Raw genomic sequence first — 27480 nt, 5'->3', positions numbered from 1 at the left:
GTAGGCAGAGGGGCATGTCTGACTGCACAGTGCGTAGAACCTGGAAATGCATGGGCTGCAGCAGCAGAAAACCGCACTGGGTTCAACTCCTGTCAGCTAAAAACCCTTTGATGAACAAGCCCGGTTATAATTATAATAACAAAATATCACATTGCATAATGGCTAACAGTACAGAGAGAACAGTTTTATATGTAAATTATATGCACAAAAGGGCAATCATGTGAAATCAAACTTCATCAAGACCTCCTAGTGTATGTTTAGCCAGTGCATTCATTGTAATGTAGATCGCTGTTTAATGATGGACTGTACTTAATAATGTGGTTGACCAGAGAAGAGGTGTTTTCTTTCACCTATGCTACTTTCCAAAGGGGAACATCAAGCGTCGACCCTTTTTCATATGTTTCCGATTAAACAATACTGAGTAACTTACAAAACCTGGGAGAACCAACCTTCTCTATTTAAGTAGCTTTTACTGTCACATCATTTATACGTTTCCTGCGGCCAGAAATCGATGCGCTATGAGAGTTGAGGTGGAACAAGAACATTTCAAACTCGTTTTATTGCTCTTCATTGGGGAGTTATTACAGATGATCGAAATCCCCCCAAATCATGAAACATTGTTCAAAAGATGCAGAGTGAAAATTGTATATTTATTTTATAATGCTATTTGTAAATTATACTAATCAGGACCCATATATACCATCCATGTGTGTCTGTTATATACAGTGTTATATAAAAGTGTTCACCCCCTCCCCCTCTCTTCCCATTTTATTTTATTTTCTTCTCTTATATTATGTAATCAAAATGAATTTATATGGTAATTCTTAACACCAATCTAAATACATTTGACAAATATAAAATACATCTCTAAAGCTTTAGTTTAAATAATTGCAAAAAAAAAAGACTGGTTGCATATATATTCACACCCTTATTTTTATACTTGGTAGAAACTCATTTAGCAGGAATTAAAGCCGTGAGTATATTTGGGCAATCTTCTACCTGCTTTGCACACCAAGAAACTGCAATTTTCGACAATTCTGCTTTGTCATTTTCAGTTACAAGAGGACCCTTGGTGGGGAATTTTCAAACCATTCCACAGATTGGGAATGTGACTTAGCTTTGACCGGGCTACTCTGGATCAATGATTTGCTCGGTATTTAAGCCACTCCAATGTGGCATTTGCTGTACGCTTCGGCTCACTGACCGGCTGTTGACTGCAGCAGGTTTTCCTGCAAGATTTGGCTACATCTTAGTCCACTCATTTTGCCCTCGATTTTATCAAGTTTTCCAGTCCTTGATGCAGAGGAAAAATCCCATAACATTATACCACCAGCATGATTCAATGTAGGGATCGTTCTTTTGGAATCACGTGCTGCGTTAGATTTCTGCCTAGCATTGAAGCCAAACGTTCAATCTTGGTCTCATCAGGACAGATAATCTTTCTCCACTTGGTATAAAGATCTTCCCCATGCTTTCAGACAAATTCTAGGCAAGATTTCATGTAGGCAGGCTACTGTTGTCCAATGGATAGTTTCTATCAACTCTGCAATGGAAATCTAAACTGACAGAGCTGCCAGGCTCCTCTTGGTGGGTACCCTGACAAGTGCCCTTCTCGGAGGGATATTCAGTTTTGTTCTAGACAAATTCACAGCTGTGCCACATTATCTTAATTTCTTTATGATGGATGTGATAGTGCTCTGGGGGATGGTAAACAGTTTGGAAATATCATTATAACCTTCTTCTGACCAGTGCTGATCATTAACATGTTCTATTTGAATTTCCTTTGAACTTCATGATGAAGCTTTGACCAACTTTAAGACCTCTCACAGACACGTGTGTTTATTTTCAGATTACGTGAAACACTAATTGTACACAGGTGGGATCCAATTACTTATGTGACCTCTGAAGACAACTAATTACAGCAGGGTTTACTTGGGCAAAATACTCAAGCAATCGTTGTCTGTTTTATATTTGTAATTACTTAAGAAAAATGTTTAGCTATTTTGATTTAGCATTGTGGACTGTTATGTTTTTATCAGTGGTAGGGATTCTGGGATAAATCCATTATGATTCTATGATGTTAGAAAGTAAAATGTGTAAAAATCTCAAAGTGGTAAATACTTTTAATAGGCAAAAAGAGATGGCAAAATAGGAAAAATGAATATCATGTGTTTTCCCCTGTGATCATTTTACGACACCATTTACATTTCAAATCCCCCCTCCAAATGCTGCACTTGCCCCTCTTCTTCAAGGATACTGGTCATGCATACTGCAGATACCCCAGACTGTTTGTGACTATTACACTGTTTCAATGTGAGCATATGTCTGCGACTCTCTAAAGCTAGTCTAGTCTGTGGATTATGGCAGATTCCAGGGGACTTGGGTTCTGGAAGGGAAGCTTGGGAAGGAAGACTGTTTTCAGTACAGAGGAATGCAGTTGTCCAAGCTATTCCATCTCCTATGGTCAGTAATGTGGATAAAAATGAAGCATCTAAATTGATAGCTGTGATTCAGGTCCAATCAGGTGCCTCATTCAATGCACACCTTAGGTTTGAGTCATTAAGGAACGTATCCCGCAAATGGGTGCTATCGTCAGCAGAAAATACCCTGCGCTTGCCCAGACCCGGACGGTACGCAATAGAACGCAGCCACGTCCAAGTCACCTCTGAGTGCAAAGACACTTACTACAGCCACCGATTTAGGGGAGTGAACAGGGTGGGGAATGGGCGAGCACACGTAGGCAATATACAGTAAGGGTGTTCTCGTACAGTCATGTCCAAGACAAACTCAGGTGCACACAGAAGTACGCTGGTTTACTGATGTATCTCTTGCTCCAACTAGGGGGCTAGTTTAAGTTCCGAATACTAGTGCGGACGGCTGAGTACTCCCAGTTCTGAGCTGGTGTAAAATTAAAATTCTTTTGCAGAGTGGGAAAGGCCGCACCTGGCAAGGGACACACCTCATTACAATCATTTCAAATCTCGTTCATGCGCTGCTCTGCAAAATGAGGTGCATCGGTGTACCTACTCTGTAACGCGCCAGGAACTGAACGCCCTGACTCCACCAAACGCCTCCCCGTTGTGTGCAGATGTCAATTCCTCTATAACTGTGACCATTCTGCCCTGCAAACCTATAACATTAACTGAGACTGCAGCTGCAAAAACCACTGCGGTTCCAGAGCTGCATTTGTGCCGCCGAAACTTCAATTTGCCCATTGTAAATCAAGAGGTGATGGCTGGAAACTAAAATTTAGTGTATTTAACTAACTCACATTTTAACAAACCATCCGACACCCATTTCACCTGCTACAGAATAGTCTGCCCCCAACTGCGGTTCCCTGTGTTAAATTAATTCATTAATGTTAAGAAAGACATCTACCATAAACATTTGTATAAAACGCATATGGCTAATGTCCTTTTCCTTCACGCACCTTACCAACCTTTGTACATTAAAAGTGTTACTTAATCTAATGAAATAAAGACACAGACACGTATAGCTACTTTGGCAAAAGGTCGCAGTTTTTATTAATCATAAACCAATTAAATGAAAGTCACCTGGTGGTGGCGAGAGCAAACTGCAGTCAACTAAACAACTAATCATCTAACCAAATACTGCAATGCCCAAATGGCATTCAAACTAAACCAAGGAATACTCCCTTAACATTGGCCGGTGTTAAACAGGCGTCAGCATGACTGCTCCCCTCTGAACTCAACATTGACGGCCACGCAAAGCACGCCAAGGGATCCTCCACTCAGAAGGATCAAGAGTAATGTTACTTGAAAGGGGCAGTGACGTGCGGCCAAATATCCTAACCACCGTTGTGACTAGTCATTGACTGCACTGCTCTCCCACCAACTGCGCCTCCTCTGTAAAAAAGATTGTTAAATCAAACAATAACTAGCTGGGCGGGAGGGAGGCATCAGTGAAATCACAGGAAGGAAAGGTCTAGAAGCCCATGGGAGTTTCTAATGAGGTGACTGAAACCACTCCCCATGGATTCTATTGGCTGGGACTAAAACAACTTTAACCCCTAATGGGTAAGGACCTGAAAAACATAATCCATGCATTTTAAGTGCCCTCAGCTAAAATGGCTTCACTTAACATAAAACGCATATGGCTAATGTCCTTTTCCTTCACGCACCTTACCAACCTTTGTACATTAAAAGTGTTACTTAATCTAATGAAATAAAGACACAGACACGTATAGCTACTTTGGCAAAAGGTCGCAGTTTTTATTAATCATAAACCAATTAAATGAAAGTCACCTGGTGGTGGCGAGAGCAAACTGCAGTCAACTAAACAACTAATCATCTAACCAAATACTGCAATGCCCAAATGGCATTCAAACTAAACCAAGGAATACTCCCTTAACATTGGCCGGTGTTAAACAGGCGTCAGCATGACTGCTCCCCTCTGAACTCAACATTGACGGCCACGCAAAGCACGCCAAGGGATCCTCCACTCAGAAGGATCAAGAGTAATGTTACTTGAAAGGGGCAGTGACGTGCGGCCAAATATCCTAACCACCGTTGTGACTAGTCATTGACTGCACTGCTCTCCTACCATAGCTGGTACCCTTCAACGGGTTCCCAGCCCGCCACCACGAGCACAAAACCACGAACCTAATTGCTCATAGATCTCCCTGATGAAAAACCCCATCCCCTCTTTATTCAAATGAACACCGTCCGGCCGGAACAGGTGTGTATTATCCGCCTTAATGGATGGGTGGAAAATTTCTACCCCCCCCAATTCTCTAACCAGTTTCCCCGTAACACTATTAATTTTTCTTAATAATCTAGTAAGCGTAGAGGGGCGAATGGGAAACCTCCAGTATAAACGAGGGACAATGTTGGACCAACAAATCCCAATTGTAGGCCATCGTGCCCGAATAGCACGTAAATCTTCTCTAATGCTTATTATGAGGGCCAATGATTTAGTCTTCCCCACATCATTCCCCCCAAGATGCAAAACAATAATATCAGGATGTTGTGATTTTGCCAATTCCTCTTCTAACCAAGACAACAGGAATGGCCAACAAAGGCCCCTCTTCCCCATCCATTTTATATCCACCGGGCATGGGAAATTAGACCACTCATTCGCCAAATGATGTTTTGAAGCCCAATACACAAATGAGTGTCCCATTATCCAAATGTTTATCTTCAGGCCTGTAAACCGAAGATAGAAAGAATTGGTGATCTGGAGTAGTAACAAATATTCCAAAATATTCCTGGAATATAAACCAGGGACAACACAGGCCCTGTAACCTTTACTTTTTTCCTCCTATATGCATACATAACACCAAGACACACCAGCTCTGAAGAGCAATGACCCTGACCCCTGCATACTTTAAACAAATTGTCCATATTTGCAACCAACCGCAAAGGTTTAATACCAACTTCGTATGAAAATGTGGGACGGGGGGGGGGAGAATGGACCAACCAACCGGTTTATATGACTAAATATATGATAGAACTGCTTATCTAATAGCCCAGAAGACTAATATGGCCAATGATGAATAAAATTGCTTAAGCTAAAGAGAGGGGAACTACGTATGTGAGGCTATAAATGCCAACCTATTAGACTTATATTTTAAGGGGGAGGGGGCACTAATAACAGTATTACCTTTACCAATCTGATGAGGTGAATTGATGAATATATATGCTCAATGGGAATACGATATGACGCCTATACGTGCCTTGAAAACATACCAACCTTTAAAGGTTAAACAGGAGGTGGGAAATAAGTCATGGTTTACCGTATGTTACACCAACATGACAATATATTAATTCTATGGTTCTATGCCCGACTACCAACCACTGCGTGATTTATGATACAGACATGCAAACATACCAACCAATCATGGTTTAACATAAGCTATGAGGTACCAACCCAAAACGATTTAACACCCCTAGGCGGGAAATATCACCAACCTAAACAGGTTTAATCAGATAAGAAAGTAAAGGAACGGTAACCCAGATGAAGGTGAACCAACCCAAAAAACCCCGGAGGCTCACCACTAATCAGGCCTTAATCCGTAGGAGAAATTGGGAAAAAATCCCTCCATGCCCCCGTTGAACACGGCAAGCAGCTCTCGCCCTGGATTACCGAGGAAGGGGGGGGGGGGGAAGAGTAAGGAGGAGGGGGGATAAGAACCAGAAAGATAAAAGTAAAGCAAGAGAACCAAGTATAGACAATAGAGAAATAACATATGCAAAACATGAGCATATAATTGCCTTAAGGTCTAATGTACCTTTTATAATTATCGGACTTCCATCGCCCCAACAATTTAATATCGGGTACGGAGGCCCCTCCCATGGCAGCAGCTGTAGCTGCTCCAATACGGAACGAGTGCGTTCCATAACATTTTGGGTCTAACCCCACCTTTATCACTGCACTTTTAAAAATGGCATTAAACTGAAACTTGGACAAAGGAGACCCATCCATGTGTGCTAGCCAAGCCTCGCTATCCTTAGGCCTTATTCCTGAAAATTTATTACACCAAGCCACCGGACATATACTCGTATCATTGCAAGGGGACAAGGTGACCCAATGACCCCTACTAAACTGATCTGTTTTGGATCGTGCAATTTTTATGGAGACCTGCGTACTAGCAACTAAAGTATATTTTCCCAAAAGGGCTGTACCTAGGGAAACTCTCGATTTAGCCACAAGTTCGCTAATTCTAAATGCTCCATGAAACGCCATAGAAAAAGCTGTGCTGAATAAAGTGGACTCATAGGAGCTAGAAGTGACCTCCGCAAGCGACATAATCAACTGCCTAAGCAAGGGAACCGTAATGGGACGCCTAGAGTCAGGAACCGAAGGGCGGGTTCTAGCCCACCCTTTCATAGCCTTGGAAATAATAAAACCTCTTGTGGGATCAACTTTTGAATGTAATTTGGCCATAAAAGAAATGCCTGCTAACGCTGAGGCCATAGCCGCCTTTTTAACACCCGTGTTATATCTTTCCCACATAAACTCTAAAATCTCCTCCGCCTGACCTGATGTACTTGGGGCCCTGGATTGTAAGAAAGCCTCCCACTGACTCCACGCTGACTGATATGCACGTCTTGTGGATTGCGCCAAGGATGACTCCGCCAACTCGATCATTCCGACTCGACCCACTGCCATGCATAGAAAGGACAAGGGATGCCGGTTAATTGAGCCAAAGGAGCTAGCTCCCTAAAGCAGCGCCATTGGAAACGCGAAAGCGCATCTGCCACCTTATTCACCTCTCCGGGTACATGTCTGGCCCGGAAAATTATATCATTTTCCAAACATTTCAGAACAAGTCTACGTAAAAGGTTCACTGCCGGCAATGACGTAGCGCTTTGGCGATTTATTGCCTGCACAACCCCAAGGTTATCACACCAGAAAACAACATTCTGGCCCGCTAACCTATGACACCATAGATCAATGGCTAAAACTATTGGGAATAACTCTAAAACCAGCAAATTTGCCACCAAACCGCTCTGACGCCACCCCTCAGGCCAAGGAGCTGCACACCACTCGTCCTGAAAAATGGCCCCAAAACCATTCGCCCCAGAGGCATCTGTGTGTAATTCCAACAAAACATTCGAGACTTGTCTCTTAGGCCATATCCGCACTCCATTGAAAGACTGCAAGAATTTGGCCCATACTCTCAAATCTCCCTTTATTTCCGCCGATAGGCGTACTCTGGCATGAGGCCTTTTTAAGCCTGATGTGGCCATTTGCAATTTTCTAGAAAAAATACGTCCCATCGGTATCACCCTGCATGCAAAATTGAGCGATCCGAGAAGAGACTGAACCTGACGCAAGGAGCTACCCTGTGAACTAATCGCCTCAGAAACCGCTGCCCCCAACTTGTTTATCTTTTCCTCAGGCAAACGACAACAACCTGCAATGGTGTCTATCTCTATGCCCAAGAATGACAAACATGTGTTAGGCCCTTCAGTCTTGTCATGCGCCACTGGGACCCCCATGATTTTGAACAATGCCGTAGCTGAAAAAAGCGTGTCTGCACACACTGCGGATGAAGGGGGACCTATAAACAAGAAATCATCCAAATAATGGGCGATTCCTTGATGACCCGTTCCTGCTTGTACGCACCAATGCAGGAACGAACTAAACTTTTCAAAAAGAGCGCATGACACTGAGCACCCCATGGGGAGACAGCGATCAATGTAGAAACCGTCCTGTAGCCTAAAGCCCATGAATCTAAAAGATTCTGGGTGAAGCGGCAGCAGTCTAAATGCCGATTCAATGTCTAACTTGGCCAATAAAGCCCCTTGCCCAAAGCCCCTAACTAAAGTCAAGGCCTCCTCAAAGGACTGGTAATTGACTGAACTGAAGCTAACATCTATTGCGTCGTTAACTGAAAAACCGGGAGGATGGGATAAATGCTGTATTAGACGGTATTTACCCGCAGCCTTCTTAGGGACAACTCCTACAGGGGAAATTATCAAATCAGGAATTGGGGGGGAATCAAAAGGCCCAATCATACGACCCAAGCTAACCTCCTTCATAACCTTATCCTTCAACACATCAGGAAGCAAGACTGCTGACCTAAGATTCCTGCCCGATGATGACCTAATTTCTCCTACTACTGGAAGCTGAAAACCATGATGAAAGCCTTGGGATAGACACTGGGCTTGAACAACATCTGGGAAAAAACTAAGCCACTTATCTAGAACTTTTAAATCAATAGGGGATGGCCCCTTAGTTAGCACCTCCTGGCGCACCGCGGCCCCTACCCACTCCTGATGACTGCCTGGTACAATCCTTAGCTGGGTGACTGCCTCGGCATTTGGAGCATACGTGTCTATATCTACAAGAGTCACCCCTTCCGCACGAGGCATTGTTATACGCGAAACATCTGTTCTTACTGTTTTGGGGAGTACTACGCCTCCCCTGGCTCTGAAACCTAGGTACTACAGGAGGCATAGCATCTTCAGTTGGCAGCATCAGTGCCATCCATGACTCAACGTCCTTACACCCAAATGGGATAGTATGCATTTTGTTTGCCTTGCTACGAAAACTCTCATCGCAACGCCTCCAAATTGTACCACCCGCGTTAATCCACAGATCATTAATCAGGTGTAGGTACCTCCACACATCCGCCCTGGTGTCCGGTCTAGACTCCACATAGATGGCAGAGAATATACAATACCCCCTCAACCAGTTTGAGAACGTTCTATAATTTTCTTCACCCATTCCTCCCTTACCACAGGCAGCCAGCAATTCTTTTTTGGCTGCAGAGGTGAGCATAAACAAATCGACATAGTACCCTTTGTCAATCCTATCCTTTGAACTGCGACGCACGCCTCTTAACAATGCTGTATTGTCGCATCGTACCATAGGACCGCCTAAAGCCGTGGGTGGAGCTATGCCTGAAGGGGTCACCCTAGCGGGCTTCGCTAAATGCTCTGTTAAGATTTTTAAAAGCTTACGCGGACCCTGACCTTCCTCATCTGATTCTTCACTAGTGGTAGCTAAAGGAGGACTGTGTGTATGTGAACGATGTGCCAAAATAGAATCACACTCACCACTTTGCGCAGATGTCCCTGGTAACGCAAGTGCTTGGGTTGATGTTTCTTCTCTTGAAGCCGAATCCCCTGCTGGCTCCGTCTGTAAGGCAGAGCTCCCCGTCACTGTGATAACTTCTGGCAATGGCGCGGCCGCCCCTCCGCCCGATACTGCCGTCACTGAAACAGAATGTATGTTAGCTACTTCAGACACAAACGACTGGTTAACCCTAACTCCTGAAATGCTGTTTAACGACTCTATTGGGACAGGCGTACCAAAGGAAAAACCTGGGGCTGGTGGGCGGGCCAGATCTTGGGAGGAACCAAACCCAAAGGGGGAGCTATTGAGATCAGGGACGGGTATATTTGTAATGCTTGCATTAGAAGCATGCCCATAACTTGAAACATAAGGAGGTGGATACGGTGCCATCCAATTCTGCATTGGCCGCTGGACCCTATCTGGATTAGGAGGAGGATACGGTAGTGACCAGGGAGGCAGGTTCCCGTGGGGCGCCTCCACCTGTGCTACTGCTGGTCTTGCCCATGGACTAAGCGTTGTGTTTGGGCTTTGCTGAAAGCTCCCAGACTGAACCAGCGCCGAGGGGTGACCCCCGACATTGATTGAATCGCTATATGGAAGCCTCTGCAGAGGAACATTAGCAGCTTGTATTGGAGATATGAAATTATACTGTATAGGGGGCCCAACCTGAGGTGGTGAGGGTGTGTGTAATTGAGAAGATAACATGGGCTGAAAACTTACATTATGAGCCATATGAGGGCGCACTCTACCCCTGATCCATCCCTGAGGCATAAGTGGGGGGATAATATTAATTTGAGGTATACTGTCACCACTGCTGCTGTGTAACCAGGGTCTGTGACTTGTGGCAGAAACAGAGACATGCTGTGACTCCAAATTTACCTCATTCACAGCTATCAGGTGATTACCAACGGGGGAACTGTAAGAGGAAGCCAGTGCCTGTAAGCTTCCCTCTCCCCCTGCTGCCCTGGGGGAGACCTGACCTGCCAAATTGGGAGGTGGAGAGCAAGGAGGAAAAGAGGACTGGCTGGACCTAGCAGAGGTAGGAGAAGGAGATCTCCTCCTCTGCTGACTATGCTGCACAGCAGCGCTGGCGTCCCCTGAGGCAGCCAGCGCCGCTGATCTCTCTGGAGCCCGGGACCTGCGAGCGCCGCCCCTCCCCCCCTGCCCAGATCTCCGTTGAGACCCAGCGACAGGGGAGTCCCCTGCAGCAATATTAACAGCGCTGGGATGCACGCTTTCAGGCAGCGCTCCCAGCGCTTCACTAGAGGGGGCAGAGCTGGATAAAGTAACAGGCGGGCGCAGACTCCCGGCCGGGAGCTGTGACCCGTCTGACAGACGTGCAGGGGGGCCCGCTGATCTCCTAGGTCTGGACATTTTTGGCAAGGAGAAATACAGGGGAACAGAGAAAATTGAGAGAGGGGAGGAGAAGAATGAGGGAATGGGAAAAAAGGAGGGGGAGAAGGAAAAAAGAGAAAGAGGAGAAATAAATGAAGAAAAAGAAAAACGAGGGGGGTTAAAAGATAAGGTGAAGGATGAGATTAAACAGAAAAAGATGAAAACAGGGAGTTAGAAAAGATAGAAAGCTAAAGCAATAAAAACGATCTTATCTGTCTCCAGGGAGCTCCTGCATCAGTGAAATCACAGGAAGGAAAGGTCTAGAAGCCCATGGGAGTTTCTAATGAGGTGACTGAAACCACTCCCCATGGATTCTATTGGCTGGGACTAAAACAACTTTAACCCCTAATGGGTAAGGACCTGAAAAACATAATCCATGCATTTTAAGTGCCCTCAGCTAAAATGGCTTCACTTAACATATGATTTGTGTACATTATAAAAGACAAATATTTTCATTTTAAGCATTATTAGATTATTAGAGCTACCAAAGTAAATACCATTTATATTTTATATCTGCACCAAGAAAGTTGGCATTTTGAAAATAATAAGAACTGAGATCTGCATAGGACCGAAGGATAATAAAAGCTTTGCTGTATCTTTAACTGAGCTATTCTCTGGAGTGTTAACAGTTAATCTTTGGGTACGCCCATCTGGTGTCATAGGGGAGGGGTTTAGGACTATAAGTTGGATGGGCGGAGTTTGCTCAGTCCTTGGCAGTTTGGAAGTTGCAGCGTGCAGACGTGGATCCTGATAAGTATCTGATTCCTCCTCTCTGTCTCCTGTTTTTCCTGCTTGTACTCCCCTTTTTTTTTTTCTCTTGCTTTTCCCACTAGCGTGTGTGTCACTCTCAGCTAATTTTCTCAACCCTCTGTTTCTTTTTCTTTTACTAAATTCAACCCTCTCCTTTTCCTCCCTTCTCTGCTAGCCTCCCCCCTTACCCCCCCCTCTCCCGCTAATCCCCCCACCCCTCCCCCCCCTCCCGTTTTTGGTGGGGTTGCATTTTGGCCCAATTTTCCCTTCCAATTCCCCGGGTGCATCCCCCAGCGGTAATGGCGGGTGTTGGTCCCCTTCCTTCCTCCGCTAGGCCCAGCGGTTCCCCTCCCTCACCTGCACGGAGATTCAGTGGCAGGCTGAGGGTTCCTCCTGCCCGGGCATCCGCCGAGGGTTATGGTGGCGTTAGCGGGGGTCGCAGAACCGGAAGTGACGGTCCTCGGGGGGTAGTATAGCGGCGGGGGGCCCTCCACCCGCTGCTGGTAGAGTTCAGCAGTCCCGCGGGCAGCGGGTTCATGGCGGCCATGTTAGGGCGGGCGGGCATCCTGGTCCTGAGGTGGGGCGACCCCCTTCTCTCCAATTATCCCGGGTTCCAGCGGCAGATAGCTCCTCAACGGGCATAGTGGGAGCCAGTTCAGTCATCAGGGGTAGCAGGAGCAGTTTGGGCCCGGTAAGGGTGCAGAATGCAGAGGCAGATCGTGCCTCAGCAGGTTCAGCGGCACATAGGGTTCATAGCAGGGGCAACAGTGTGGTTCGGGGGGAGGCATCAGTGGCCCCTGTGGGTTCTGGTGTTAGGGGCATCCCAGTGGGAAGAGGGGGGTCCTGTCACTCAGTCTCCGGGGAACATAGGGGTCAGGTGCGGGGTTCTTCGGGGTCTCAGGTCATGGGTAGGAGCCCAGTGCAACGGTCCTGGTCTGGGCATAGGAGAGGCACGCACGGCTCGGACGAGCGGCGCGAGTCACACGATGGGGGTGTTCCGGTGAGTGAGTCCCTGGGGGCGGAGAATTATAGGGAAGTGCGGGCTGGGAGCTGGGTCAGGGGGTGAGTTCAGATCATGGCAGAGAGCATAGAGCAACGTCCCGTGGTTCCCAGTCTCAAGCTTCTGGTAGTAACATTTCTTTCTCAGCAGTGGCCGGTGAGTATGAGGAGGAGCGTTTCGTTGGAGCGGAGCAAGTCGGCCGTCACCAGGCATGGTCCGGGGACGAAGGCTGGACGCAGGGTTCTGAGACTGGTTCGGCGTTGGCAGGTGAGCGTGATTTGTCTGATGTACCTGATGTGCAATCCGTGTGGTCCGATTGTTATAGCTCTAGTACGGGTTCAGATATGTCTGGGTCTTCCTCCAAGAAACTGATTAAGAAATTGCGCAAGCATTTTGTACCGCGCGCTGGAGCTAGGCCGGCTGACGGGCGTTTTAGGCAGGCAAGAGGTTCCCGTCTTACAGGTGACGAGGAGCTGCGCTGTGCTAGTACCGGGATACTGCAGGGGGTTAGAATGGTAGTCAGAGACAGAATTCGTAAAGGCCGACTCATTGACATGTTCGCTATGACCAATAAGGGGAAAAAAGCGGTAGCCCAAGCCCTCACACGGGGTGGCGCTGGGGAGACGAGTTATAGGTCATACAAGAACTGGCTTATGGGGGCCTACCTTTTTGCGGCGTGTTATTTAGAAACGCGCCCTACAGAGTGGATGGACATGTTGAAATATTTCCACATGATCCATGAGATGTATGCATCATCACGCCCCGGGGTATGGCTGGCCTATGATGAAGCTTTTCGGGAGAAATATGATGGACATGCGAGCCTCATGTTGGGATTCAAGGATGTGGAGGTATGGTTACAGGTGTCCCAAGATGGCGGGGGAGAGTCTTCACAGGGTTCAGGTTGGCGGCGGCCGTCGGGGCGTGGCAGGGCTGCCGCGCCCTTTGAGGGTAGGGGCCGCTGTTTCCCTTTTAACAAGTCCGGTTGCCTGCGCGGAGCGGCGTGTAGGTTCTCACACACCTGCACCCGCTGCGGTGGAGGTCACCCAGCTAAGACTTGTGACAGGCAGAGTCGAGGAGGGGGTGGCGACGGAAGTCGAACGGCTTCCGGACCTGCGGAAAGCCGCGTCGCCAATTAACGTGGTCAATCTCGGCCGCTGGCTGGACCGCTACCCAATAAGATGGGCTGCGGAATTTTTACGGGAGGGTTTTAGGCATGGTTTTTGGTTACCTATCGAGGGGTCTGTCGAGACCGCCTCGATGGTTAACCTAAAATCTGCAACGGTGTTCCCCGAAATCTTGGCGGAGAAGGTGCGTAAAGAGGTGGCGCTCGGGCGGATGGTTGGGCCTTTTGCGAACCCTCCTTATCGTAACCTGGTAGTGTCGCCGGTAGGGGTGGTTCCTAAAAAGGCTGCGGGGAAGTTTCGCCTAATTCAGCACCTCTCTTTTCCAAAGGGTGCATCGGTTAATGATGCCATCCCTGAAAAATTCTGCAGGGTAGTGTATCAGTCTTTTGAGGAGGCGCTGGAGATGGTGAGATCTTTTGGGCCCGGGGCTTTGATGGCGAAGGTTGACATCGAGTCGGCCTTTCGGCTTCTTCCATTGCACCCGGACTCGTTCCCTTTCATGGGTTTCCATCTGAGCGATGGTTACTATGTGGGTAAATGCCTCCCTATGGGGTGCGCAGTTTCATGCTCCTTCTTCGAGTGTTTTAGCACGTTTTTACACTGGTGCGTTTGTGCCGGAACCGGTCACCAGGGCGTGGCACACTATCTGGATGACTTCCTTGTAGTGGGCCCAAGCCAGGGACCCACCTGTGGGGATGTTTTGTTTTCACTTAGGGCTCTTTTTCAGTCACTTGGTGTCCCGGTCGCGCATGATAAAACTGAGGGTCCTACTACCCGTTTAGCGTATTTAGGCATCGAGATCGATACGGTCTTGGGTCTTTGTAGGCTTCCAATAGAGAAGGTAGTGAAACTGCGGGAGCTTATAGGGGTGGCGCTTGGGTCTGAAGGGATGTCCTCTGAAAAGGACTCAGTCTATACTGGGACTTTTTAACTTCGCCTGTCGGGTAATCCCAATGGGTCGTGTGTTCTGTCGGAAGCTGGAAAGGGCAACGTCAGGGCGTAAGGGACCTCACTGTCGAGTACTGCTATCTGCCGAAATCCGGACGGATTTGGCAGTTTGGGATCTTTTCCTGCGGGATTTTAACGGGGTTAGGTTGTGGCCTTCTCTCCCTGTGTCTAGTAAGGAGCTGGAGCTACATACTGATGCGGCAGGGGGTGTGGGCTTCGGGGCATATTTCGCAGGTGACTGGTGCGCTGAGCGGTGGCCAGAAGAATGGGTGCAGGCCGGCTGGACTGCTAACCTGTTGCTGTTAGAAATCTTCCCGATCATAGTCGCCCTTGAATTGTGGGCCCCCAGATTAGTAGGGAAACAGATAGTTTTCTGGTGTGACAATTTGGGTGTCGTGCAAGTAATCAACCGGCAGAAGGCCACCTCTCAGCCGGTCATCACACTTTTGAGGAGATTAGTATGGAGGTGTTTAGTCGATGACATTAGCTTAAGGGCGCAACATGTTCCTGGGGTGGATAATGCGCTGGCAGATTCATTATCTAGGGGGGAATGGGAGAAATTTCGAGCCTTGGCACCTCAGGCATCCCTGTCGGGTTCACCTTGTCCCACTTATATCTGGCAGATTGTCAAGCCGGAGTAGAGGGTCTGGCTGAATCATCATTGGCACCCGCTACCAGGGAGAAGTATCGGTCGGCTTGGCATGACTGGTGTGCGTTCCGGGACCAGGGGCGCGAGTCAGTGGCCTCAGGGCATCAGCTAATGCTAGCGTATATTTGGGCAGGTTTCAAGTCCGGTAAGTCCAAAGCGGCAGTGTCAGGGGCTTTGGCCGGGATATCCTTTTTTACCAGGCTTAGGAATGAGGTCGATTACACAAAAAGTTTTATTATAGCCAAAGCATTAAAGGGTTGGGCGAGGGAGCGCCCTGCGCTTCCGGATGGAAGACGGCCCATCGGTGAGGCTTTGTTGACGGAATTGCTGGGGGCTATTAAGGAAGTAGCACGTGATGCATTTGAGACAGCCTTATTTCGCGCAGCATTTGTCATGCTTTATTTTGGAGCGTTTAGAGTAAGTGAGGTAGTGGCCTCTTCTAAGTCTTGTCCTTTGTCAGGAATGTTGGCGCAGCATGTTATTATTTCCCCTTCCTCAGTATGTTGTAAAATCAGGAGATCAAAGTCTGACCAGTTAGGTAGAGGGCAGTGGGTTACATTGGCCCCAAAGGTGGGTTTCTTAGTTTGCCCTGTTGTTATTATGAACGAATTTGCTGTTATTCGTCCTGTGTCTGCAATTCCGTGGCTGGTGCATGGTGATGGTACCCCCCTCACCCGGTACCAGTTTACGGCAGTGTTTAAGTGTACATTGTCTAAGCTGGGCTTGGACGGATCCCAGTTCGGCACTCATTCATTCAGAATTGGTGCTGCCACGTCTGCAGCTTTGGCTGGGGCATCAGAACGGGCCATACAGGGTGTTGGCAGGTGGAAAACCAAGGTATATACGCGTTATGTTCGTCCTGCTCTCCTTACCTAAATCTTCCTATCTTTTACCTATCTATCTCCTGCGGTGGTGGCACAGGTCTTAGACTTGCTCGGGCCTTTGGAGGTCGGGCTCGAAGGGCTTTCTCCATTTTTTTCCCACTGGGTTTTATGGTTTCACCTTCGTCTGTGCCTCCGCCCAAAACCTTTTTCCTTCTTTTGTCGGTGTGGGCGTGTTCTTGGGTGTTTGTGTCTGGTGTGCTGAGCATTTGTTAGCTCTTGTGCTTTCTGTGGTTTTGTCAAGTTCAAATTTTCAACATCATAGGGGCTCTCTGAGTTCCGTTTCCTGGATGTATGAACACGTATGGTTGCTTTTGACTAATGTTTGGTTTTCTCCACCCTACAGACCATCGGACCCCGCTGCGCATCTGGGTGCTGGGACACTCTTATATTCACTGGGCTCGATTGCACAGGGCAGCTAAGGATACTTCTCTGTTTAAGGGGGCAATGGTAGTGCAGTGGATAGGTCGTAGAGGTCTTAGATGGTCTGGTTTTCGGCATCTCCTGAGTAGTTATGTTGTCGTCCAAGGGGTACCCCAGGTCCTAGTTATTCATCTGGGTGGTAATGACATAGGAGGGTGCAAGTCGGTGGATTTGATTTTGCGTATCCAGGAGGATTTGGCTTGGGTGCAAGCATCGTGGCCTTCCCTTGTCATTTGCTGGTCGGATATTGTGCCAAGGATGGCTTGGCGTGCGTTCCCTGAAGGGCGTGTTGCTGATGGAGTAAGGAGGAAAATTAATTCGGTGGTTTCACGGTTTTTACGTTCCATGGGTGGTTGGCGGATTGTACACCCGAGTATTCGTTATCAGAGCCCCTCGCTATATAGGGGGGACGGAGTTCATTTGAGCGATGAAGGCATGGTTATTTTTGTTCGGGATATCTATGTGTTTTTAGCATCAGAAGGTTTTAGTATGGTGGCGGGCCGCGGATCTTAGGGATCCGGGCGTGGCCGGAAAAGCAGTACAGTCGACGGCCAGTGGTTTGGGCCACATTACGGTATTGGGCATGGTGAACCCGCCTCCCTTCGAGTGAATCGGCTATTAGTCTCGGTTTCAGGCACCGCCCTTGTGGGCTGCCCTGTGGTTGCTTCCAGTATAGCCCAGAGGAGGGGTGGGTTCGGTAGATTCAGGACGTGGTGCCCCGTCCAGGTAGATATGTGCGCCCGGGGTTTGATTGGTTGGTCCCCCACTTGAACCCAGGGGTTTGGTTGTTCCCCAGTTTGTAGTCCTAAGGATATGCTAGGACAGTTGGGTTTTGCCTGGCACACGTCGGACTGACTGCTTATTTCACCTCCACCATGTTTATGAATAAATCATTTATTTGTGCCCTATTTCAGGTCTCGTGTCATTAATTCAGGTTATAAGTGCTAAGATGAAGGAGGTAAAGAGGTTAAGGTATCAGACATAAGACTTTTATAAGAACTGAGATCTGCATAGGACCGAAGGATAATAAAAGCTTTGCTGTATCTTTAACTGAGCTATTCTCTGGAGTGTTAACAGTTAATCTTTGGGTACGCCCATCTGGTGTCATAGGGGAGGGGTTTAGGACTATAAGTTGGATGGGCGGAGTTTGCTCAGTCCTTGGCAGTTTGGAAGTTGCCCACCCACCCTCCCTGGTTACGTTTGATGAGAAGAGGATGCGACTGGATGCTCTGTTGATGGATATCAGCGTTGGCAACAGCATACCTCTCGGTGAAGACGGATGGAGTTATGGCCGGAAAAGCAGTACAGTCGACGGCCAGTGGTTTGGGCCACATTACGGTATTGGGCATGGTGAACCCGCCTCCCTTCGAGTGAATCGGCTATTAGTCTCGGTTTCAGGCACCGCCCTTGTGGGCTGCCCTGTGGTTGCTTCCAGTATAGCCCAGAGGAGGGGCGGGTTCGGTAGATTCAGGACGTGGTGCCCCGTCCAGGTAGATATGTGCGCCCGGGGTTTGATTGGTTGGTCCCCCACTTGAACCCAGGGGTTTGGTTGTTCCCCAGTTTGTAGTCCTAAGGATATGCCAGGACAGTTGGGTTTTGCCTGGCACACGTCGGACTGACTGCTTATTTCACCTCCACCATGTTTATGAATAAATCATTTATTTGTGCCCTATTTCAGGTCTCGTGTCATTAATTCAGGTTATAAGTGCTAAGATGAAGGAGGTAAAGAGGTTAAGGTATCAGACATAAGACTTTTATAATAGTTTTTGTTCTATTGCCCCCTAAATATTGCTGCCTGCGACAGCTGCCCCAGTTTGCCTCCCCCTATGTACCCCCCAATCTTTAATAAATGTCATTATATCAGGACAGGGACCAAGAATTGGAAAAGAAATGGGCAAGAAATTGACCAGCGAGAGGATGGGAGTATTTATAAAAATATTCAGAGGACATTAACTTTTCAGTATATTTTCTACCCAGAAAATAATGTGGATCTTGGAGGGGAAAACACAGTAAGCTGCGTATTACACCTGTAATAATGCAGTTCAGCAAAACATCAATGTTATAATGCAGTTACATCACAGATTACAGCATACTTGCCTACTTTCGGCAAGTGTAGTCCGGGAGAGGGGTGTGACTAGAGGGCTGGAGGGGGCCAAACACGTCAGGAAACTATGGACTACAGCGGCACAGGCTCACCAAAACTGGACATTTGAAGACTGAAAAAACATTGCCTGATCTGCCGAATGTCGATTTCTGCTCCTACATGTAGATGGTATCCATCCCGCATGTGTCAGTGGTACTCTGGCTTCATATGATTTATATATTATGCTAAATGTTTTCTATGTTATTTTTAATTAATATCATTTTTATTACTACTTTTTTTAAAAAAAAAGAAATGTTCTGTCTCCTTTCCTGACATATAGGAGCTTCTTGCAGAAACGGACGATTATTATGTGATTCAGCAACACTTCAGCTGTAAGTATAATCTAAATATATAGTAATTGATGGCCTAAACCATTGAAATTTGGAATGATACTTTTAGTCCATGATGTATACACGCTGCAGGAGAATGTGGCTGCGATGTGTTTATAGCAGATTCTTTAGCAAAAAAATTCACAATGGACTCAGCACACGTTTCACTATGCTGAATATATTTTATCTACTCATCTGAACATGTTGCCCATCATGACTATGAACAACCTGTACTCTCATATGAACGAAAGCACTTAGACGCATATATATGTGGCAGTAAGTGAGGTTAACCTTACCTGCAAGTAAGATGCCACATCCCAGGCCAACCAGTGAAGAAGGAAGGGGAGTGCCTGGAGATCTGTCTATATAAGTCCTAGCATGTCACATGTCCTTTCTCATTTACTGCTCGAGATCCCACCCACCCATGCCCTTTATTGACCTCCCTGCTTCCGTGGCGTATGAGTTTTAATTTGGTTCCTCCCCACGTCACAGAGCAGGCACAGTTGGTAGGAAGTCACTGTGGGCAGTGGCTGATCGTTACAGCGTTATCGCTGTTTGACCACAGGTGCTATCCCCATCCAGGAACGTGACGCGGTCCTTTTTGATGAGGATCCCTTGGCCCGCATCTGAGGGCGGCCATTGCGTAGTCGGGAGGGGGCTTAGTCACTCTGACGTCAGAATTAGCGTTGGCCAGGCAGTTAAGGATGTGTCCCGGGTACGTGGAGTCAGCCATCCACGCTTGGTTCCAAATATTAGTTTGATTTAGCTGTCTCACGGTTCACTTTCACCGCCATTTATTTAATAATTAATAAACTGTGACCTTCTTTAGCCACTTTCATATGTCTCAGTGTCTTTATTGTTAGATAAGTTAAGTAAGCTTGTATATGTCATTAGGAGGTTATGGTTAAGAGAGTGAAACACATCCAGGTTATGCAGTTTATAATTTTTATATATTTTTTACAATATGTTGCTGTTATTTCAGCTGGGGGCTGTAGGAGCAGAGCCAGGTCCTGAGTCCTCTGCTTCCTTAGGCTCAGGCTCACTGGGGTCACATGTGGGGGAAGTTTCTGGAGCCACGGCGAGGAGCCGATTCAGTATGGCTGCAGGGATTGGCCAAACCCATTTATAGCGTTCAAAATGCTCTCCATCAGGCCCTTCTTCTCCGTGCTAATTGGCACTCCTTCCTGGTGCTTCTTCTACCGAAGGCTGCGATTGATGGTTATTAGGAGCTCTTTGGTGGTCTTGTCCCATTTATCTATTGCTTCCAGTGACCGCACAGATGGACAATGTGCAGGACCAGCAGGCGGTGAGGAGGGCGGGATCTCTCACAGCTCCCCCTCCTGCTCCTCTGACTGGTCACTCACAGTGGGTGGTGGCTCCGCATCTAAGAAAAAGTGAATAAAATATCTTAAACCAAATTGATTTGGAGTTATCCATTTAATCCTGGAAAAGAAAACAAGGGTAGAGAGTGAACAATGGTACAGGAATATACACAAGTCTAGTGGTGTTATATTCTATAATGTACACAATAAGGGTAATTACCTGATTCTGTTTGTTGTGGTTTTGCAGAGGGGCCTGCGACACTCTCCACTCGCCCGACCCCCTCATCTTCCTGGACAGCTATGCAGGCTAACGCGGTCAGCTTGAGAGACAGAGGTCCAAAGAGACAATGGGACTACCGTGATGGGGCTGCTACCAGAGTTTGTTTGGTCACCTGGTAACAGAAGAAAATGTAATTAATTGACAATGTAATGTATTGTCTTCTAAGACTGAGGTAATGTGGAGATGTTTCAATCAGCGGCTAATTCACACGATGGTATCGCTGATTGGCCGCATGTCACAACCCCTTCGAAGCAACCTGGCCCTTGGTCCCTTTGTGTGGGGGACCCCTCGTCCTGCTTTATGGGGGCACGTCCTTGTAAGCCCGGGCTGATTGCTCTCGCCGCCACCATACTTTTATTATTTAAAAAACTGGGACCTGTTTTTTTACCAAAATCAAGTTGTTGTCAGTGTGATTATATTATAGATAAGGTTTTAGGTGTTAAGTTAACAAGTAAAGAGGTTTGGTGCAATAAAGAGGTAAATCAATGGTATGCAGTTTAATACACAGTACAGAGATTCATCCCCCAAACACCTATCAGATATTCTTATCTGCATGTGAATGTGACATTCATAAAAATGTAAACTAGGCGGAGTACAGCATTTCCATCCCATTACTGATGTGTTCTGGTAAATAAATGTCCGTAGTGTATCCGATAATTTAAGAGATGGCTGATAGCGGGTGCTCACTGTGGCTCAGATATATTCAAAGTAGAATGGCTGCAAAGCCAGTGATGGCTGTATAGTTAGTGTGTATAGTTCTAAGTGTGTATAGATACAAGTGTGAAACAAAAAATTTAAACAGCATAATTCGGAATTATACCGGAGTTGAACAGGAGGAAACAGGAGAAGAACTTTCTGCCTATTAACACAGCTTCACAAGGACAACTGTCAGTATTCACCTGAAACTCCATATTCCACCTCTGATGTTTTCAACTCTCCCTGGCTACAAGCTACATGCAACATGAGGACTGCTTTGGACTCTGATCTCATTTTCCTCTCATCTCATGAAAGTTTGTTTTATTTATCAGTCTGCTTTCAATGCAAAATCCACTCTGTTTAATCAGACTGCTGTACTACTTGCTCAACCACTCCCTACCCATGCTACAGTTATTTCAGTCCCCTATCTCAGCACTGTACTTCAATTTTATTTAAGCTTTGTTTACCATCACAAGTAAGAAGAAATTATACTGTCTTTCAACCACTCTCCTCTCCCATGATTCTGCAAAATCTCAGCTATTCAATTACCTGCTCTTTATTACTCTCCATTCAACACTTCCACCCACTCCCCCACATGGCTCCCCACATCATTACGTTATACTATCCAGACATCCAGGAATACACTACATTTGCTGCATCCTAGCTCTGCACTACTTATCTGATTACACTGGACATTGCAATTAGGCAATTCATTTAATTCCTCATTTTTGCTATTTGACTAATAGTCCCAATGCTTGCCAAAATATTTTTCTTTATCTCTTTTCATGGCATTATCTTTAGGACTATATCATCCCTCACCCATCCTGCAACACACACCTCTGTCCACATTGCCCCTTCATTACTTCACTCACCTCTAGTGAACACTCATGAACTCTTTTCCTATTTAAATTCAATAACTTTAACAGCCTCACCCTGCCGCCAGAAACTAAAAGGACACACATCTTACAATCATCTTACCTACCTTTCTTCCTTCCTTCTTCTATTAGCTGGTGATATATCACCTAATCCAGGTCCCCCTCACTTCTCCCACACACATATATCTGAACACTACAGAAATCTGGCAAACCTCAAACACATAACCTGTCTCCCCTCTCTTGCAAAGTCCTTTAAATGTGCCCTTTGGAATGCACGCTCTGTTTGTAACAAACTTACCTCCGTACATGATCTCTTCCTCTTAAACAACCCTTAACCTTCTGGCAATAACAGAAACATGGCTCACGCATTCAGACACTGCCTCACCTGCAGCCCTTTCACATGTTGGCCTCCATCTCACCCACACCCACAGACCAGGAGGCAGACAAGGAGGGGGGGTTGGACTACTTCTCTCCCCACAGTGCACATTCACAGTTATACCAAGTGTCCCATCACTCACATTCACATCTTTTGAAGTACATGCTGTTAGGATTTTTAACCCATTCTCTATGCATGTTGCTGTCATCTATCGCCCCCCCTGGTCCACACCATCAATTTCTTGAACACTTCTCTGCATGGCTCCCTCACTTCTTATCTACTGATATCCCCACCATCATCATGGGTGATTTCAACATCCCTGTTTCTAATCCACGTTCCAATGCTGCTTCCAAACTACTCTCTCTAACCTCCACACTTGACCTCTCCCAGTGGATTGAATCCGCTACTCATCAGGATAGCCACTGTCTTGATCTTGTTTTCTCTAGACTATGCTCAGTTTCTGATTTCCTTAACACTCCTTTCCCCCTCTCGGATCATCACCTTATTAGATACTTGCTCACCCCCATTTCTTTACCCTCCCTAGTGTCAAACTCTTCCAAGCCTCCTCGTACCCGCAGGAATATCAACTCTATTGATTTTCAACAGTTTTCCACCTCTCTCCAACACCTTCTCTCCCCAATTTCTACATTCTCCTCCCCTGATCGGGCAGTACCCCATTTTCATCAAACCCTAGCAATTGCCCTGGATCAAGTGGCTCCAGCGACACTACATATTTCCCGTAGAATTCGTTGCCAACCGTGGAACACTACAGTAACACGAACTCTACAAAAACTTTCTCGTAAAGCAGAACGTCACTGGCGTACATCTTGTGCCTCTAATGATTTCATAACATATACTGATATCTACCACTCCTACAGAAATGCTCTGGACATTGCTAAACAAGCATTCTACCGATCTCTCATCTATGCTCAGGCTTCTAACCCCAAACGCCTCTTTAACACATTTAACTCTCTTCTGAATCCTCCTGCCCCAAATCCTCCAACTAACATCAGTGCACAGGATCTTGCTTCCTATTTCAAGGACAAAATTGATAAGATCAGGCTTGAAATGGTATCTCCCTTGACAAGCAATCTGCTCAATTCCTTTGTAGCACCCTCTGACACTCTCTCTTCATTTGATCCCACAAATGAAGAGGAAGTTTCTACTCTCTTCTCATCTTCCTACTCTACCTCCTGTCCTCTTGATCCCATTCCCTCTCAAATTGGTATGTCCCTGTCTCCTGTACTCATTCCCCCTCTAACTAAAATCTGTAATCTATCTCTTTCTACTAGTATTTTTCCAGCACTTTTCAAGCATGCAGTGATTACTCCCATTTAAAAAAAACAGAATTCTGACCCTAACTCTCTCATAAATTACTGCCCCATCTCCCAGCTCCCATGCCCCTCCAAGCTTCTCGAGAGAATTGCCTATTCCCGCCTCAAACACTTTCTTACAGCAAACAACCTATTGGATCCTCTTCAGTCAGGCTCCTCTTCAGTCAGGCTTTCGCTCTCAACACTCCACAGAGACTGCGCTGACCAAAGTTGTCAATGATTTGATCACAGCAAAAAATAATAACCAATACTCTCTTCTAATTCTCCTGGATCTCTCTGCTGCATTTGACACTGTTGACCACTCTCTCCTCATACAAACGCTACAATCCCTAGGTCTTGAAGGCACTGTCCTATCCTGGTTCTCATCCTACCTATCTAATCGCTCTTTCAGTGTTAATTTCTCTGGATCCACCTTTGCTCCGCTTCCTATTGTCAGGAGCCGAGGCGGCCTTGGGCACCGCCGCGACTCACTTATTGTGTCAGTGAACGTCCCGGCCGTCCCCATGACGACCGGGGCGTCACTTCCGGTTTCTCGGGCCCGACCGTTGCCAAGGCAACGGCCGGACGCCGTGTATAACAATCGATGCGCCCCGGCAAGTGAGGCAGCCGGGCGCATGCGCTAGTGTAGCCTGCGGGCTAATTTAGCTGGGTAGCGCACCTGGGATGTATTTCAGGGCTAAGCCCTGAATGGCCAAACTCTGTATATAAGGAAGGGAGGGCTTAGCCTCCCTGCCGGTTATAGCGTCCAGTTCCTGTCTGCTTAATCTGCTCCTGTTTCTGCTGCTGCCTGAAATTGGTGAAAACCTGTTGGACTGTTACCCGTGTATGACCCTTAGCTTAGATTTGGACTTTGCTTGTGAATCTCGTGACCCTGACCTCTGGTTTGAATACCGACCTTCCTGTCTGCTCGTGACCCCTGACCTCAGCTTGTATATTCGTACTGTTGTCTGCTGCCGGCCCCTGACCTCTGCTTGGATTCCACTCCGCTTGCCTGGGTTCTCCCCAGCCGGTGCACACTTCACGACCCTCTGTCAGTCTGCAGCCCAGTCTGTCCCCACCATCAGGGGCTCCAGTGAACACCTGACTGGCAGAGTAGACTCCGGGCTATGTTGTGTCGGCTGGAGGGGTTCCTAACACCTATCAGTTGGAGTTCCACAAGGCTCAGTCCTAGGTCCTCTGCTATTCTCTATCTACACCACTTCTCTTGGAAAACTAATAAGCTCCTTTGGATTTCAGTATCAACTCTATGCGGATGATACACAAATTTATCTATCCTCTCCTGATCTTTCACCACCTGTGTTGTCTCGCATTACTGACTGTCTTTCTGCCATTTCATCTTGGATGTCTTCTCGCCAACTCAAACTCAATCTTTCAAAAACTGAGTTAATAATATTCCCACCCAAAAACAGAAGCTTCCTGCCTGACATTTCTATTTCTGTTGATAACATGAATATAAATCCCACCCCGCAAGCTTGTTGCCTAGGTGTAATCCTTGATTCACAACTGTCGTTTATTCCCCACATCAACTCTATATCTAAATCATGTTATACACCTAAAGAACATTTCCAGAATACGCACATATCTGACGCAAGACACCACAAAAACATTAATTCATGCACTCATCATCTCCCGCATCGACTATTGCAATTCCCTCCTTACTGGTCTTCCCAAAGTCAGACTTGAACCCCTACAATCTATTTTGCACGCAACGGCTAGATTGATTTTCCTTACAAACCGTTATTCCTCTGCTGAGCCACTCTGTCAGTCTCTACATTGGCTGCCTGTATTTCAACGAATTCAATATAAAATTCTTCTACTAACATACAAGGCCATCAACAAAATTGCACCGACATACATTTCCTCACTTGTCTCAAAATATCTCCCTACTCGATACCTACGTTCTGCACAAGATCTACGTCTCTCCTCCACTCTCCTCACATCCTCCCATTCTCGGTTACAGGATTTTTTCCGGGCTGCACCCACTTTGTGGAATTCCCTTCCACGCACAGTAAGACTTCCTCTAGTCTTCAAACCTTCAAGCGTTCACTGAAAACCCACCTCTTCAGACAAGGTTATGATATTCCTCAACCATCATCTTAATTTCCCTAGATTACCCTATTACCATCCTCTACACTGCTAACGCAAGACAACAACCTTCTGACCAACATTGCAACACACATAGCCCACTCAGTACTTTTACCTTTGCAGTCTGGCTGGTCCATTGTGCAATATGATGTAGCACATGCCCTTGTGTTTCTAACTCCCATTGTCCTATAGATTGTAAGCTTTCGAGCAGGGTTCTCTTACCTCTCTGTATGTATGTATTACCCAGTATTGTCTTATTAATGTTTGTTCCCAATTGTAAAGCGCTACGGAATTTGCTGGCGCTATATAAATAAATGTTGATGATGATGATCAGCGCTGGGCTCATGAGTTCAATTCCCATCCAGGGCCTTATCTGTGTGAAGTTTGTATGTTCTACCCTCTGGGTGCTCCGGTTTCCAGGTATGACCATCAAGAAGGACTCAGAAGTCCATGTTTAGCACATTTACATTAATGGTGAGAACACGTTTTCATTATTATTATCATTATTAAGCACCTGTTTTCCCCAGTAAGCTGCCTCTGCTAGAGGGAATGAAATCCAGCATCAAGCTGCCCCCGGGTCTGCCAGAAGCGAGGTAGAAAAAGCAGCAATGTCTGACATTATATAGAAGTCTAAACAGAGCAGTATATCATCATCATCACCATTTATTTATTTATATAGCGCCACTAATTCCGCAGCGCTGTACAGAGAACTCACTCACATCAGTCCCTGCCCCATTGGAGCTTACAGTCTAAATCCATAACACACAGGCAGACTAGGGTCAATAATTTGTTAGCAGCCAATTAACCTACTAGTATGTTTTTGGAGTGTGGGAGGAAACCGGAGCACCTGGAGGAAACCCACTCAAACACGGGGAGAACATACAAACTCCTCACAGATAAGGTCATGGTCGGGAATTGAACTCATGACCACAGTGCTGTGAGGCAGAAGTGCTAACCACTGAGCCATCGTGCAGTATATTAGGCGAAGGATGTAAAAGTAGTGGAAATTAATGAATAGGGGGGGGGGGTTAGTTATGTGTTACAAGTTTGGATGTTTCTCTCTCCACCTTACACAGGTGAATCTGTATACCTGAAAACAGTGCTTTTATAGGGGCAGTTCAAAAACCCAGAATAAATGGAGCACTGTAGGAGTGTTCTTATGTGAAGGGGGACAAATGGAAATGTATTACACCCCACATAGTCTGCAGTTTGTAAACAATGTTTATTGTCAGACATCCCCGCTCCCCAATCATTGATAATCATTCCTTCTGCTTTCCTCGTGATAAAACTAACTGCGCCCCCTATCTACGCAGCCATGACTCTG

At 46.6% G+C, this 27480-nt stretch overlaps 1 protein-coding gene and 1 long non-coding RNA gene across 2 annotated transcripts in view; one reads left to right on the top strand and one right to left on the bottom strand.

The window, feature by feature from the left end:
- The window catches only part of LOC142143933 (uncharacterized), a 454648-nt gene that overhangs the window by 132932 nt on the left and 294236 nt on the right, over positions 1-27480 (bottom strand). The gene's annotated exons all lie outside the window — the stretch shown is intronic.
- Positions 14720-17624, top strand: LOC142143925 (uncharacterized). The gene is made up of 2 exons (XR_012689605.1): positions 14720-15557; positions 16640-17624. It is a non-coding gene; the product is annotated as an uncharacterized LOC142143925 (long non-coding RNA).

This window comes from Mixophyes fleayi, chromosome 3 (genome assembly GCF_038048845.1).
Source record: "Mixophyes fleayi isolate aMixFle1 chromosome 3, aMixFle1.hap1, whole genome shotgun sequence".
Taxonomy (NCBI): Eukaryota; Metazoa; Chordata; class Amphibia; order Anura; family Limnodynastidae; genus Mixophyes; species Mixophyes fleayi.
This window is presented reverse-complemented; position numbering and strand designations above follow the sequence as displayed.